The 12,920-nt window shown below is 42.4% G+C and overlaps 1 long non-coding RNA gene across 1 annotated transcript; it reads left to right on the forward strand.

Moving 5' to 3' along the window:
- The first annotated feature begins 4 nt into the window (after positions 1 to 4).
- Positions 5 to 11,772, forward strand: LOC309542765. The gene is made up of 4 exons (XR_014224408.1): positions 5 to 342; positions 3,562 to 5,630; positions 10,071 to 10,133; positions 10,510 to 11,772. It is a non-coding gene; the product is annotated as an uncharacterized lncRNA (long non-coding RNA).
- Positions 11,773 to 12,920: the final 1,148 nt, after the last annotated feature.

The following is a 12,920-nucleotide window of genomic DNA, read 5'->3' on the forward strand; positions in this document are numbered from 1 at the left end:
ATGTCACGATGTCATTTCTAAAGCCCTCTGGGTGTTATTTACACGTTTCTATGTATTTTTAAAAAAGAAAGTATTGATATAGAATTGTAGAGTTGGAAGGGAATCCGGTCATCTAGTCCAACCCCCTGCAGTGCAGGCATCTCAACTAGATCATGCATGACAGACATGCGGGGTCAGCCAAAGTTGTTGAGCATTTTTTCCGAAAAGGAAGGCGTTACGGGGGAGGAGAGTGGCAGAACCTCAGTTAATTAAATGCTTTTCAATAATATCTGTGGATGCCCCCTCTTGGCTAGACCCATTGTGATAGACAGATGGACCTCCACCTGGACAACATTTAACATGGTAAGTCTACATTTGATGAAGAAGTACATAAACTGCTTTTGGAAAACCAAATAAATGTCATCTTCTGAAAATGTCAGGTAAGGCTAAGTAATTATAACATAACTGCAAGTACTTGGCAATCATTTTTAATTATTTCAATGCAATTTTACACAATTTAACTTACCAAGCAAAACTAAATTATATTTATATCCAAAATATATTTTCAATTCCCAAGTCATGTCGCAACCCATCATTTTTGGAATTTGAAAGTTTAAAAATTCAACATGTCCTTTGGGTCGGCATAGCTAAAAGTTCCTATGTCCATAAATAGCTGCATTCAAAACACACACATAGACCATCAGAATACAGTATATTATTTTGCTAATGGCAGGAACAGTACCATTAAACAGCAGTGTGTTCCTTGAAGTGTTTATTTGTATAGCTGCCAGAGATGAGGTTTACATTCAGATGCAAGTGCTGACCAACATGGTTTGATAATTGATTCGATTTAAATTTTATTTTATTAGCATGGTTATACAACTGTTCTTTAACTTTTAAAAAATCTATGAAGAATACTTTTCAGGTATCTGGCAGGGTCAGGAAGAACATGCAACAGAGAATTAGCCTCAAATTCCATTATTAGAATTCAAATTGTTTCCCTCCAAGTAGACCAGGCCCATTTTTACCGTATATACTTATAATATTCAGGACTATGGCGTGGTTCACCAATTACTATTGGGTATGAAATTCTGCATCAACCTGCCCTGACACCCATCCACCCCACTTTCCCTTTAAATTGTGTTTCTCTACAGAAGACTGTAAATATAGGCTTAAAAATATAAAGACAGTGCTTAGTGAAATCTCAGAAATGAGAGTGGGGGCTAAGCAAGATTTCAGGTAAACACGCTGATTCACGTCTAATGTTAAGTCATTTGTTGTTTAACAAATCACACGTTAACCATAACTTGTCCCACACGGTTTCATATTGTGGTTTGTTTGTAGTAAACATTCATAGTTAAACTTACGGGCAATTTGAACACTCAAACTATGGTTTAATAAACCATGACTTAGTGCTTTGTGTGAAACAAACCAGTTGCCGGTTTATCACTATGTCCCTACCCTACAGCTAACCGAAACAGAATATATAGTGCACTAAAAAGTAAACATATAAGATAGGCTAAGTTATACAGTTAATATTAATTATACATTAATATTGAATTTAGAGAGGGACGTGGGTGGCGCTGTGGGTTAAACCACAGAGCCTAGGACTTGCTGATCAGAAGGTTGGCGGTTCGAATCCCCGCAACAGGGTGAGCTCCCATTGCTCGGTCCCTGCTCCCGCCCACCTAGCAGTTCGAAAGCACGTCAAAGTGCAAGTAGATAAATAGGTACCGCCCTGGCGGGAAGGTAAACAGCATTTCTGTGTGCTGCTCTGGTTCGCCAGAGGCGGCTTAGTCATGCTGGCCACATGACCCGGAGCCGGCTCCCTCAGCCAATAAAGTGATGTGAGCGCCGCAACCCCAGAGTTGTCCACGACTGGACCTAATGGTCAGGGGTCCCTTTACCTTTACCTTTTATTGAATTTAGATGTGTTTTTAAGGCACATAATATTGTTATAGCTTTGGGGGGAGACCCACCCCCAAACCCTAGAAATGAATAAATAGTAGGATTTTGTTTATTTGGGATGTGTTGGAGAGGAATTCCTGGGCTGGCCTATGCAAAACAACCTGGCCAAACTAGGGCCATTAAGAAACAATTGAGGGCCATTGGCAATGCAAGAGAACTGTCCTCCCTCCTTGCCCAGAGGCAGGGGTGCCAACTTGAATAAAGTATTAGGGGCAGGTAAGTCTTGCCCATAAGTGTAGTGTGGGTTGCCGGCACCTGGGGCGGGCACATGCACGCTGGCGGAAGGTGAATGGAGCCTGTTGCATCAGCCCCGCAGGCCTGGCCCAGGCACAGCTTGGCTTGTGTCTCCACGGCTCTGGCCTTAATGATGGAGTCTGTAGCGGGGTGCCTGGTTGTGCCCCCTCAGAAATCTGCCTGGGGCCATGGGCCCCCTGGCTCCTCCACGCCATGCACCTGACCCCTCCCCACATAATCAGTCACAAGACACGGCACATGCACACCATTTCAATGGCAATGCACATGTGAGCCGCCCCAAGCGAACGTAAGAGGGGAGCAGCCTGTATGCACAAAACGCATGGTGCTCCACGCATCTCCGTCGAAGAGGCAGCCCGGCGAGCCTCAACGCTTGCCGCTCTCTATCCCACCACCAATTAAAATTTCTTTTGTTTGAAAGTGCTTCCATTTTAGAATTAAAACACCCAAACCACTGCCCCAATGAAACTTGATTGAAGCTTTCCCATGCTGTCCATAAAGAAAGGCATTCTGCCAAAATCATTAAGACACCTAAGGGGCATCTTATCAGCGTAACATTTCCAAAGTAAAAGATACACCCCATTAGCAAGTCAATGAAGTACTGAGCATTGATTTTAAAATTACAGTTGAAGTTTTACGATTAATTTATTTTAAATTTATTTAAAATGCTCTGAGATGATCAGGAGATTGATTTTCACTCTTAGAACATAGATCTAGAACTAGGAGGCAAAATACCAGTTCTTTTGACAGCATAACATATACAGGTAGATTGTTTTTAGGAACGGAAAGTCTTCAGAGTTCAAAATTTGGAGTAAGCATATTTCTAATAGATGACCTTTCAGTATGGTTGCTCTGCAGCTTGCTGAAATTTATTTCTTAAGTGTTTTTGTAATACAACAATACTCTTTTGTTGAAAGACTTTATTAGTCCCCTGCCAAGAAAATTAATAATAATAATAATAATAATAATAATAATAATAATAATAATAATAATATCCCACCCATCTGGCTGGGTTTCACCAGCCACTCTGGGCGGCTTCCAACAAAATATTAAAATACAATAGTCTATTAAACATTAAATGCTTCCCTAAACAGGGCTGCCTTCAGATGTCTTCTAAAAGTCTGGTAGTTGTTTTTCTCTTTGACATCTGGTGGGAGGGCCACTACCAAGAAGGCCCTCTGCCTGGTTCACTGTAACTTGGCTTCTCGCAGCAAGGGAACCACCAGAAGGTCCTCAGCACTGCACTCGCTCAATCACCTTGCCCAAGAATGGAAGATTTGAGACTGGGCAATAGTTGGCCATATTGGCTGCATCTAAAGATGGTTTTTTAAGATGTGCTTTGATAACCGCCTCTTTTAGCAGGTCTAGGAAGGCTCCCTCACAAAGAGAAGCATTCACCACCCTGCGAAGCCCATCACCCAGACCTTCCTGGCTAGCTTTTATAAGCCAGGATGGGCAAGGATCAAGGAGACAGATGGTTGGTTTCACTGGTCCAAGTAGCCTGTCCACATCCTCAGAGGTAACAGATTGGAATTGATCCCACACAACTTGACTAGACAGGACTCTAGCACTCTCCCGCCCTGGCCGTGCTCCCATGGTGGAGTCTACCTCTTCCCTAATCTGAGCGACTTTATCTGCAAAAAAAACTTTGCAAAATCATTGCAGGAGATAATGTGGCCCTTACTGGGCCCTGATGAAGCAGGTGGTTCTGCTAAATTGCTAACCACCTGAAAAAGTCTCCTGCTGCTGTTTTCTGCAGATGCAATAGAGGCGGTGAAGAGAGTCTTCTTCGCCATCGCTACCGCCACTTGGTAGGGTCGGCATTGAGCTCTAACCCGTGTCCGGTCAGCTTCAGAATGAGTTATCTGCCACTGGCATTCTAGCCGTCTCAGCAATTGTTTCATTGCACTCAGATCTGTGGAAAATCACGGGGCTGTCCAGGCTCCATGTAATCAGAGAGGGCACTTCAGAGCCAAACAGTCAATAGCCTTGGTTAACGCCACATTCCAGCGGGCCACCAGGGAATCAGCTGGAAGAATAGAAGAAGAAAAAGAGTTTGGATTTGATATCCTGCTTTATCCCGAAGGAGTCCCAAAGCGGCTAACATTCTCCTTTCCCTTCCTCCCCCACAACAAACGCTTTGTGAGGTGAGTGGGGCTGAGAGACTTCAAAGAAGTGTGAGTAGCCCAAGGTCACCCAGCAGCTGCATGTGGAGGAGCGGGGAAGCGAACCCGGTTCCCCAGATTACGAGACTACTGCTCTTAACCACTACACCACAGTGGCTTTCAACCATCAACATGGGATAAAGCATCCCCTACCAGTCTCTGGAAACCATTTGGATCCATTAAGTGGTGGGGGTGGACCATCCGAATCAGTCCCACCTCCCTGCAGAGGGGAAGGGTCATGGAGAAGTCCAGTTGTACCAGGAAGTGATCTGACCATGGCACTTCTTTAGTTTCGCTTTTACTTAGTGTTAGATCACCAACATCCAGGTCTAAGGCATGTCCGCGGCTATGAGTTGGGCCAGACTTATTCAGGGACAGCCCCATGGAGGCCATGCTTTCCACGAAGTCCCGAGTGGCCCTTTGTAAGGTCATGTCGGCATGGATGTTAAAATCCCCTAGGACAACCAAACTAGGTGTCTCCAGGAGAACATCCGCCACAACCTGAAGCAGCTTGGGCAGGGAATCCTTTGTGCAGCGGAGAGGTCGGTACACCAGAAGGAATCCTATACTGCCCCTATTGTCCAACTTCCAGAACATGCCCTCAGAGAACTGGGTCTTCCCAAATAGGATGCCTGGTGTAAACTCATGACTTCCTAAAAATTACTGCAACCCCCCCCCTCCCCACCCACAAGGCCTGGGTTGCTGTGCATAAGAGGAACCTGGTAGACAAGCAGCGGCGAGGACAGGCCCATCTGCTTCATCCAACCAAGTCTCTGTTACACATGCCAGGTCAAGTCCTCCATCCACGATCAAATCATGGATGGCAGTGGTCTTATGAATCATTGACCTGGCATTGCACAGCAGCACCTTCAGATCATGTGGGTTGCTGATTCCCTTGCTGATTCCAGTATAATAGCTGACATATCTAGATTTCCAAATGAATTAGAGTGGATATCATTTCCCTCTTCTGTAGTACTGCTTACTCCCAGGTAATCACATACCCAGCAACATTTGTCCAATAAAAATAGGGATATCCTAGGAAAAGTGGGACATTCCAGGATCAAATCAGAGGCTGGGACAGCATCCCTAAATCAGGGACGTCCCTGAAAAATAGGGACTATTGGAGGGTCTGCTATACCTATTTATAGTTTTAAAATAATTCATGGTATCCTGATCTGCAAAAATAATCTATGCTTTCTGTGTGCTATTTTTGTATTTGGCAAAAGGAAATGGAAGACTCAACCCCACAGCTACATGGGCATGCAGGTAAGGCAAATTCAGCGCTTAGCTTAGTGCAGGGGCGAAAAAAGGCTTTATTTCACCTGGGTCAGTGACCCAGTTTGCCCCCCCACACACACACACGTTTGTGTACACACAAACACAGGCTGGAAGCCTCAATGCTGCCCCTCTGGAGGCTTCACCTGGGGCAAAAAAGCCACCAGCTAGCATCCCCAGTACCCCAGTAGCTGTGGCTCTGCTTAGTGAATGTGTTAGTTTGACTATTGTTTGTTCTGCATGAAATGTACAAAGGGGGAAATGGCATGTTTTGCTTAAAATTAATTTCCTGTCTTTTTTAATGCTGCATTTGAGTTTGGCAGTGGAAAGATGGTGATGATGGTGATGAATTCATTTTACTCCCTTTCTATTAGGTTATTAGTTCTGTAGGAAAGGCAAATGGAAGACAAAGGGCTGTATTGCCGCAGAGCTTATCACCCTGACACTATTTTTCAAATAAATGTACAGTGCTAGGTAAAATACAGACACCATTCCAGAACATAGCAGACAGAAGTATAATTATGTTTTACAAATTCTTTGGGAAAATGTAAATTGAACAAATTCTAGCAAAAACGAAAAAAATTGTTTATTGGTTGATTCAAATAGCACCATCTGGTGGACAGAACATTTCCCAAATGTTTTCCCTTGGACAGAACATTTCCCAAATGTTTTTATTAATTAGAATTGATTACTTGTGTTAACCACAGTTCTAAACTCCTTGTTCAGAGGCATCCCCTCTCGTGCCTCCATGCTCCAGCTCCAGTGCTGTATTGATTCAATACTCGTATGTCACCCATTACTGAATGCACAAGTTAGAAGCTGATAATGCGAGCTACAATTTTATTGAAATTGACAGTTTTGCTTTCCCTAGCAATATAATTGTATCCTGGGTGTATATGTTGCTCTGTATATTCACTTTCTTCTTTAAGTTGACCATGTTTAATGTCAGGTCTACTTTCTGGTAAATTAAGCTTCTTTTTCTTAAACAGATATCCAATTCAGAAGTTTTCTACTAAGCCTTAAGCTTTAACCTTATGCTGACTTACTTAGAAAGTAGAAGCTTTCTACTAAGCATTAAGCTTTAACCTTATGCTGAGTCCCACTGAACTCACTGGGATTAGTTCTGAGTAGACATATACAGCATGCCCTTTAATACCAAACTTACGATTGTCTTATGCCTATCATATTGTAAGTTAAACTGATCCACCGAAAATGAGCTAGTGGTTTTTGCATACTTGGGTATAGAGAAGTATGTTAGTTTTCACATTAGAAGAAAAATAAATGTTTAGAATGCCCTGGCAAGAACCTATGTTCAGTGATCAGCTTGGGGAAGGTTGTTTCTTAAATTAAGAATGCCCTAAGTACTTTTCAAAAGGTTCTTTTAAAAATGTATAAAACATGGAAAGAAAACATAGAAATAGCCTGGTAAGCGAGATGCTGAACTTTGGGAAGGAGGCAAGAGGGCTCTGACAGGGTCCTAGAATCCTCCCACCTCCTTCTCAAAGCCCAGTTAGCACTTTCCCAGCTTGGGGGAAAATGTCCAGCTTTTTTGAAAAATTGGACTGTCTTGCTGTATCAGGTACCTATACCTTCTCAAAGGTTTCCAGTCTTTGGTGTGAAAATGCTAATGACTCTTAAAGAGAGATGGAAAGATCTGCCAATTTTTGTTCTCTCAGTTTTTCATTTTTCCAATACAGTGGTACCTTGGTTTTCAAACGTCTCCGTTGACAGACGTTTCAGGTTTCAAAAGTCGTAAACCCGGAAGTAACTGCTTCAGTTTTCGAACACTTTTCAGAAGTCAAACATGCCACACAGCTTCTGTATTGAGATTTCTCTATTGTATTGAGGCTTCTGTATTAGGTTTTTTGGTTTTTGAACGTTTCGGAACTTGTACGGTCTTCCAGAATGGATTACATTCGAAAACCGAGGTACCACTGTATTAAATTCTGTTCTCGACATTTTGTAGCAATTTGCTATAATTACTACTTTAAAAGCCTCCTGAAAATTCATCACCATTTTAGTGCAAATTTCTCCGAATAAACACATCTTTATATGCAGTTTTGACTAATGTACACATTCTTGCAAGCAATTTCTCAAATAAAATGCAAATTTATGTTATTTTCACTAATATCTTCACTTTTATACACATTTTCCCCAAATATATTCATCTGGAGCCTCCTTTAAACGTTGTTTCCCACTTCTTATCTTAGTGATAATATTATGCAATTACTGGGAGAGTTGCCTGTAGGCAACATGACTGATGGGCGCTATGCCATTTCTAAAAGCTTCATAGGTCTCATGGTTGCTGTTATTCCACTGCAAAAGCAGTGATGGGCTGAACAATGATTCTTGGTATAACAGAGTATGGTCAATAGCGTTGGCTGAAAATCCACCAAAATCCACAACAATTTCTCCCCCCAAACCTCCTTTCTCAATCTCTCACTCTTCACAGTCCTCAGAGGTTGATGCAAAGACTCAGGGGGTTGCAGTTGCCAAGGTTCCTGGGTTTGCTAGCAGCTTTCCTATTTATTTTTGCACCATTCTGACACTTTTCCCATTCTTTTCAGGCTTTTTTGCGCCTTTTTGCAGTTTAAATCACTTTATTTAATTAAATAATTATTTAATTATTTCCTGGAACAGCCTGGAACTGGTGCAGCAAAAAAGAAGTACCGTAAAAACTGTTCTACCCTCCCCCTTTGCCAGTGCAAATGACTGCAATTTGTTTTAATACTGAATTTTGTGACTTTACTCCATTCTGCTGTTCCCTGGCCAGGACTTAGAATTGCTGTTATGTGGAACTTCGTACCAAATAGTAAGTAAATCTCTTGAGACATACTCCAAAATAAAGGTGTTTTTAACTGCGGTACTGGTGTGTAGGGGGGAACTTTAAAAAACAAAAAAACAAAAAAAAAACCCAGTTGCTGGCACTTACCAGTTTTCAGGTGATTTTTATGTTTTGCATTGTGGAATAATGGCTTAAAATCTGGATACTTCAAAATCACTTAATTTATCTCCCTTTCATGGTTACTGTCACGGGAATTGGGGTTGCTTGTGTGTAAACCTCTAGCTGTTCCAAACTGCTTAGGGGCGGTTGTGTCTTTCCCTGACTGAGCAGCCTGGGTGCTGCTGCTGCTCAGTCGCTCGACGAATCCGTGAGTGGGCGTCTCCTAAATTTCCTCCAGCATAAAAGCTCCTTGACGGACATCCTTCACCTCGCCTCTCTGCGCTTAACCCTTGGACAACCTTCGCCTCGCCTCTCTGCGCTTAACCCTTCTGCACAGAGTGGGCGTGCCCAGTGGTGCCCCTCCACTCTCTTCACTGCCAGTGTCTCGGAGCCTCCCCTCCGAGATGCTTTCTCCCTCTCCCTTCTTCCTGGTGTCACCTGGACATTCTTCCCCAGATGACATTCTCTCTCTACCCTTACTCGTCCCCTCTTCTGCAGAATCGGGAAGCACCGCCTCTCCCCTCTGCTCCGATGTCAGTTCCCTGACAGTTACTATTTCGTTGGTTCTTCATGGTGAAGTATGAAGGACTAGTCTTTCTGAAATACAGTCAAACCTCGGTTTTCAAACGTCTTGGCTGCCAAATGTTTCGGAAGCCAAACGCCGAAAACCTGGAAGTGAATGCTTCCATTTTCAAATGCGCCTCAGAGGTCAAACAGCTTCCGAGGTGCATTTATCCATTTTTCCAATGGATTTTCTGCCAGCCCTTTGACCATTGGTTTTCGAATGTTTTGGAAGTCAAACAGACTTCCAGAATGGATGATGTTTGAAAACTGAAGTTCCACTGTACAGCAATTGGGAGCGTTTTCAGATGGCAGGGATGGTTGCTAAGAAATGGTGGCAATTGTCAGCTGCTTAATCACTATTTTACCTTTTGGGGCAGACAGCATATTTGAATTTTCTATCCCCAGATGCCACAATGATTTCTACAGGCTCTTTTTCCAGGAGGGAAAAAGAGATGGCCATCTGCAGCAAAACTGAACTGTAACTATTCCTGTGACTGTAATTTGTTTTTAACTGTTTTTAACATGGTGTTTTGAATTGCTGTCACCCACTCTGGGGCGTTATGGTGAAGGCAGGTAAAAATTTGAATTATTAATAACAACAGCAACAGCTATAGCAATTCTTAAGGTGGCCATCCTCAAACAAAGGAATTTCAAAGCATGAAACTGCTGAATTACAATTAATCAGGAAATTCAATTCAATCACCAGTGACTTAAATCAAGATTTAATCAGACCACACATGTTAAGTAGTTGACCCGATGCCCCATATTTGTCTTTTCAATTGTCATGGTAACTGTTTGTCTTTTAAGTAAGTATCACTATTTACTCTTTTTGCATTTTGTTTGATCTCATTCCTTTCCATTCCATTCTCTAACCATATGTGTGTATATGCCTCCTAATTTACGATTACACCATTCATTTTCAGATACTGGCTCTTGGTTCACGTTTCCTTAAGACCACGCTCTTCTTCATTCCACCTTCCAACCATGTATGTGTATATGCCTCCCAATTTAGAATAACACTTCTGGCCCATGAAATATTATGTGATAAGAAATTGTTAGTCTTTAAGCTACTCCAGGACTCTTTGTTGTCTTTGGCTACTCCCTATGCTGAGGCCTCATTTGGGCAGTTTTGGGGTGCTCCATCATTACTGAGGGTTTTTTTCTGCTTCTGCAAACCTTTAGGTTTCCCCAAACCTATTGATATCTCCCTCATTTGTGTAGATAGTGCCGTTTTGGCATCATAAAGAATGGTGCTTGAATAATTCATATTTACTTATAGTAAAAATAAAAAGGTAAAGGACCCCTGGATGGTTAAGTCCAGTCAAAGGTGACTATGGGTTGTGGTGCTCATCTTGCTTTCAGGCTGAAGGAGCCGGCGTTTGTCCATAGGCCAGCAAGACTAAACCGCTACTGGCGCAACAGGACACCATGACTGAAACCAGAACGCTCGGAAACACTGTTTACCTTCCTGCCACAGTGGTACCTATTTATCTGCTTGCACGGGTATGCTTTCGAACTGCTAGGTTGGCAAGAGCTGGGGCAGAGCAACGGGAGCTCACCCCATCGTGGGGATTCAAACTGTCGACCTTCTGATAGTATTGTGTGTGTGTAGACTAACCAGCCTTAAAATGTGATAATTCAGAGAGCACAAAGTGAAATATACACACATTGCTGTACCAGTATGTTTGAATACATCGCTGAACTGGTGAATTGGTTATGCCAGGGCTTTCGAAACTGTGCCACGACACATTAGTGTGTTGGCTGCAGTGTGTAGGTGTGTCGCATGAATGCTCCTTGCACTCCTCCCAGGACTGGAAAGGGGTTATTTTAACTTCTGGTTTGCTAGTCAAACATTACTGTATTGTGAGGTGATGCATGTCTAAAAATTGTGTCACCAACATGAAAAGTTTGGAAAGCTCTGGGTTATGGTATTGAAATAACTATGAATATAATCAGCAAGTGAGAGATAATACTCCTGTAGACCATTGCGTATTATCACACCAATTCTTGTGATCGCCATATTGCAAAAGATGCCACTGTAATCATTGTAACTGCTGCAGTTTAAAAATCCTGTTAGTACGGCAGTATTAAAATTATTAAAATTATTTGACTTTTGTTAACTTGGTAGATGAAAATTTGGTGAAAGAAAATATCATTAAACTGAAGAATAGAATTATTCTACATATGAACTGTCAGTAGGTTTTATTAATTTGTTCCTGCAGTTATTTTTACTAAATTCTGAGCACACCTTTCTACTTCCAGTGGCTTTTAAAAATACTTGCTCTTTTTAATATGGCCAGAAGATGGCAGTGGATGGTGTTGAGGAGTACAGTATTCTTTATTTTGAACCTCTTCCCATCAGAGCAAGCAATAAATAAATGAATAAATAAATAAATAAAATACAATGCACTTGCTTTGAATATTGAGATCAACAACAAAAAATAACATTTGCACCAGTCATGCATACATAAGGAAATCTGTTTTAAAGATTTCTGAAAGTTGAAAGATACAAAATGTCCATACATCTTGAGGCAGTGGGAAGAAGAGTTCACAATTTTTAGTGAAAATAAATGAAATTTTGGGCAAAAAATAAATATATCACAATTCTTTTTTGTCAACTTGAACTTACTTGGGAGTAAGCCTCATTGAAATCAGTGGGAGACTGAAGCATGGATAGAGTAGACATGGGTTGCGCTAAGGTTGCAATAGTGTGCATTCTTAGTGTGCATACTTAGCAGGCATAATCCCAAAACTTGTGCTATCAGTTACTTATCCTGTGACTGAACAGAATTGAGTTAATGGTGGTATCTGCCCCATTAATAGTTGTGTTGAAGAGGGAATTTCAACAGGTGCAACTTGTCATACAGGGTGCATTAAAGGTGCAGGAGCTCTAACTTATTTTTCACCTGCTCATGCTAGGTAAGAGCGTTTTGTTATTAAGAGAATGAATTCAGCATTTTCAGGTTGCTTAACCCCTGGCTAAGAATTCGTTGCTACCATGGTTTAATCTTAGAAAGCAACGTCTCTCAGAATGTGCAGAGTCAAATCTCCTCAATAAGCAACAACAGCCTGCCCAGTACCTCTAAGATTAGGAAGGTTAGCATGGCTTTCAGACAGACAGAGGGCTCAACCACCCTACATTTTAGAAACTGATTGCAGCTTGATCGTACATTAGATCTAAGTTGATGAATTTCAGTGGGTCTGCTCTGAGTATGACTTAGTGGGATATCATAGACCCATAGAACTGTAGAGTTGGAACGGACCCTGAGGGTCATCTCTTTCAAGCCCCTGCAATGCAGGAATATGCAGCTGTCCCTTATGGGGATCGAACCTGCAAACTTGGCATTATGAGCACCACGCTCTAACCAGCTGAGCTATCCTGTCTGTTAACTGCCCTCTGTGCCCCCCGGCGCGTTCTCCCTGGCGCCGCTGCACAAAGCAACCCTCTTCACACACAGGTTGAGTTTCTTGCCGTGCTCCTAGAAAAGGGATAAATAAAATCATTGAAACACAATGATCTGGCAATACTGGAAAATTTCTGCATAATGAGATTGCTTCATTTCCCCTCGGTGCATTGCAAAAGTGGAGCCCTTTCTCAGCACGATGAGATGAAAGATGGCCATTGGGGAGAGATGGCTTCCTTTGTGGCGCAGGCGAAGCAAGTGTGGCTTCCTGGGCATCATGTCAGTCTCAGGGGCCAAGCGAAGAGGCCTGTCAGGCCAGATTAGGCCCTTGGACTGGAAGTTCCCCTTGCCTACTGTACCTGAAGTTGG

Source organism: Podarcis vaucheri (genome assembly GCF_965113315.1).
Source record: "Podarcis vaucheri genome assembly, chromosome: 11".
In the NCBI taxonomy this organism is placed as follows: domain Eukaryota; kingdom Metazoa; phylum Chordata; class Lepidosauria; order Squamata; family Lacertidae; genus Podarcis; species Podarcis vaucheri.